Raw genomic sequence first — 4,510 nt, 5'->3', positions numbered from 1 at the left:
AGTTTAAGGGCATAAGTATAAATATTAATTATAGAAGTTAGTCTATCAGTTGGATACGTAAGTTAACTAGTTATAACACTACAAGAAAAAACACAATTGCCGACTAACAGTTTAGTCGGCTAATGTCACCTTTTTAGTCGGCAAAAGTCTTTCCCGACTAAAATCTTGGTCGGCAAGATTCGTCGATGAATGAGAGTCGGCAAATGTATATGCCGACCAAAAAACTTTTAGTCGGCTAAAGTAAATTTTTACCGACTAAAACATTTAGTCGCCATTTCTACTTTAGTCGGTAAATGTATACGCTATCCGCGACCAAAGTTTAGTCGGGGAATGTTTACACCCATCAACGACTAAAGTTTAGTCGGGGAATGTCTCGGCAACAACAGTGTAAATAACACCCATTAGCGACCACAGTTTAGTCGAGAAATGTTTACACCCATCAACGACTAAAGTTTAGTCAGGAAATGTCTCGGCAACAACAATGTAAATAACACCCATCAACGACTAAAAGTTTAGTCTAGGAATGTCCTAGCAACAAAGTATTAAATATGCAATATTTCCCAGCAACAAAAATGTGTTGGTCACCAATTCTAAAAGCTTAAATCCCAAAAATCCTGTAAATTTGAGCCAACAATCATTCCATCCATAGAATTGCCAACCAACTGTAATTAACTTGAAAATTTTAACAAATAAATCCATTCATAGCTTTCATAAATAGAGGTGTCAACCAAATACCTAATAAACAACTTGGATCCAAATTTGTTAGGTGCAAAATAACCACATCCAATCACAAGGGAAAACAAAAAAATCCAAGCTCGGTATACTCCATAAGTAAAATTAAACATCCAAGCACGTAGAATCCATAGCCAAAATTCCAACTTTGATCTTCATAGTCCATGACCAAAGGTAGATCTGCGTGATACTTCACTAAAGTGTCAATCTGTAAGGAAAAAAAAAATAAAAGAACTCACCATCAGTATTTATGAACTAACGTATCCCGTTGTTAAATAGCGTGAACATAGAGTATGACCAAAAAAAAAACTCAAATATGGAAAACCAAATTGTCCTAAATAACATCTAAACCAAAATACAAAGCATTGGTCCTCGGCCACAGCATCCCATCCTTCCTGTGGATAGGACAGTCATGTTGGATCATTAACTGCTACTTAAGAGGCATAGAGATTGATTAAAAAAAAAGAGAGAGATAGGCAGTAAAGCATTCACATTTGAAGTTAAGTTTGGAATGGAAATACATTATACCATATAAGCAAAGAAAGCATAGTTCCAACGTATAGTGCACCAAAAAAATCTTTGGAAGAAGTGTTTCATAAAGCAATTACTGCAATTGCATACGCCAAAAATCGAGAAACTCAAAGGGTGGTATGTTGTAGAACCATGCCTTCAATTCAAAGGCAAAAGTGCATAGGGGTACAACCAATTCTATTCAAATTAAGACAATTCTCAGACTTTCCCTAGAAACACCGAATAACTTCTCAAGACACCTAAAAGTAAATGGAAGCCGAGACAAGCAAGAGCATTGATATGCTTCGTCGTCTCATAACATTTACTTTCTCAGCTGCCAAAGGTTTTTCAACAAAGGATACATACAGTGAACTATCCGCATTATCACAAGGCAATGTTCTTTCGTCAAATCCATAATCGAGAAAACTAGAGCTCATTTTCTAACAAAATTACATGCAAACAAAAAATACAAACCTCTGTATCAAAAAAAGTCATGGAATCCATAAGGAACTCGATGTGGTAATTCAAACACTGTAACTGGATCAGCTGACATCGTCTTTGCATCAATTACATTCACTGCTGATTTCCAGATAATCATAGAACAAAATTTGATCAGAATGCATATATATCACCAAATTGATTGCACTTCAAATTTCTTGTTTGAGGTGAAGTACCATTGCTGCTGCTCCTATCTATAAGGAAAGATAAATTGAAGATGGAATTATTTAGTGGAGGGAATTATTTACTAGTATTGATAAGCTCTAGCTATGACCTAATTATAGCTATCGAACCCGACTGCCCACTTACAAGTCAAGATTTTGAAAACCAGGCTCTTTCAATCAAGGAAAATTCAGCCAATTGATGTATGGTGAAAACAGGTATTGGTCAAGCCACAAAACATCCATGAGTTTATCAATTGATGAGGAAATTGTTACAATAGCATGAGATTTGGTACCAATATCAATCAATGTCCCAAACCGACACCTCTTGATATAAAAATCATAACTAATTCATTCGAGATCCAAAAAGGGTGAAACTAGCGCTCAATGATAGTTAACTAACAATAAAATTTCCAGAAAATAATTGGAGACCGAAATTCTAAGTAGATTCATCATGGGAAGCCAAACAAGTGACTGATTTTCAGACAGGAACAATACAAAACAGCCCAACTTCCAAAAATCACCATAGATCGAGCTCTTAATATTTTCGAGTGATTTTGGTGTCAAAAGTTGTGCAACAGAATGAAGTTCGAATGTCATGAAGGAACTGAAATCAAATTCAAACTTTAAGAATGAAAAACTAAATGAATTCCAAGGCTATACGAATCTGTCAAACAGCACACTATCAGGATGCAAAGCAGTTTTCGAATATTCACTATAAATTGAATTTTCAATATTTTTGAGTGATTCCAACACTCAAAGATCAATCTTCGAGTCTAGTTTATATCTCATGAAGGAACTTGAATCAAATTCAAAGTATAAGGATGAAGATACAGACAGATAGCAAAGCTGTACGAATTTGTTCAACAACAGATTTTCATAATGGAGAGCAGATTTCGAAAATTCATTATGAATTGAATTCTCAACGTTTTTGAATGATTTCAACTGCAAAAGAACAAGCTACAAATGTACTTTAAATCTCAAGAAGAAGTTGAAACCCAATTCACAATTTAATAGTAAGAAATCGCCCAACAATGGCGACCCCAAAAGCTGTCCCAAAAATGACAACTTACTGATATGTTGTTGTATACAAAAATTAAATCCAGAAACTGAAAGAGAGATGAGAGATATACTTGTAGAGAAGAGGTTTGGAGGCGAGAGTGATGATCGGAAGTGATGGTGGCAGTCGGCGATCGAAGCCGCAGTTGATGGTTTCCTCTTTCTTCCAACCGGTGACCTCCTCTTTCTCCTCTAATGCCTTCTATCCTTTCTAATTCTTCTTCTTCTTTTTCAATGAGGTGGGTTTTGTTGCTATATGCTTACAATAGGCTGAGTCATAATAGCCACATGCCAATCCTAGGTTTAAATATGCATTATCAAGTCACCAACCAAATTGGCATGGTTTGAAATCAAAGTGGGTACACTAAACGATCTCAGAAAAATACAGGGAATGTTTCAAAAGTCTCAGCGGGGTCCCGACTATATTAATCAAGCGGTTGGACGCACTTTTATGATTTTCTAGCACAATCAAGTAACAACCTATAGGATCAAACATAAGAGCAAGATTAATCGTACGTTATTACGCTACTCAGGGTCGGATTGTTACACTTTTCCACGTGAATCACAAATAAGGATTGAATTTGTATTACATACAAGTGAACTATAAAATCTGTAAACCAAAATCATAAAGGCTCAATCAACATACCTTCCAGTGTAGCTCTCATTCACCTTTGGAAAATCTACAACATCTGCTCATAGTTTCTTCTGTGATGCCAGACCAGTTTTCATATTAAATCTCATCTCATATCCTGAAAAACTCCAATAAGAAGCAATTATAGCAAGCCCTTTTATCCAAAAATACGTACTTTTTACTTATCATTATGTCAGTTTCCCATTGTGGAACCGAAACCCTAAAGCACATAAAAACCCCCAAAATCAACCTCTCTATTTTAAAAGTAAATACTAAAACCCAAGTTTCACACAAAATCCCCAAATAAAAAAATATATGTCGAAATCTACTAGAGAGTACGCATGACCGTGGCCACGTATCTGGTTTCCATTTTTTGTGATTTGGGTTAAACCTCTAATATCAGTTTACCATTCAGTTATGGAACAAAAACCACAAAGCATATAAAAACCCCCAAAATCAATCTCCCTATTTTCAAAGTAAATAACAACACCCAATGTTTACACACAAAACCCTTAAATTTCTTACGAGTGAGGGAGGAGAAGAGACAAGTCAGCGATCAATCCAGCGAGGACGAAGGTGTCGGCAATGGCGTCACAATCGGTTGCTCTCAGTCGACTCCATAACTTGGTCACTTGATCTGCGTTTTTGTAGAGAGAGATGTTGGGGGATTCAACTGTTTCAAAGCGGCTTCACAACTAGTTGAGATCGAAGTGAGAATGGGAGTGGGAGTGGGAGAGGTTGGGTAAAGAGATATTTTATGCGGAGGAATTGAGGAAGGAGAGGTGGAAGGAAGAGGAAGACAGCGAGGGGAAGCGGTGGAAGAGACAGAGAGCAAGGGGAAGCGTGTTTTGCTCTCAGGAGTATTAGGAGATGGATTTTTGATTAGGTGTGCCCCGTACGTCGTCGTTTTAATGAAGGC

General features: G+C 36.7%; 1 long non-coding RNA gene across 6 annotated transcripts; it reads right to left on the bottom strand.

The window, feature by feature from the left end:
* Positions 1-646: 646 nt before the first annotated feature.
* LOC131315309 (uncharacterized) lies at positions 647-4,510 on the bottom strand. Of its 6 annotated transcripts, none has more exons than XR_009196681.1 (5): positions 4,117-4,510; positions 3,607-3,709; positions 3,035-3,257; positions 1,717-1,821; positions 647-940 (listed from the first exon to the last, which is right to left on the bottom strand). It is a non-coding gene; the product is annotated as an uncharacterized LOC131315309 (long non-coding RNA). The 6 variants fall into 6 exon arrangements; XR_009196677.1 differs by having other exon boundaries at positions 1,717-1,818; positions 4,117-4,489; XR_009196679.1 differs by having other exon boundaries at positions 1,717-1,934; positions 4,117-4,477.

The sequence above is a fragment of the Rhododendron vialii genome, chromosome 13a (assembly GCF_030253575.1).
Source record: "Rhododendron vialii isolate Sample 1 chromosome 13a, ASM3025357v1".
NCBI lineage: Eukaryota > Viridiplantae > Streptophyta > Magnoliopsida > Ericales > Ericaceae > Rhododendron > Rhododendron vialii.
Note: the sequence above shows the minus strand (reverse complement) of the source record. Positions and strands in the feature narration are given on the sequence as shown.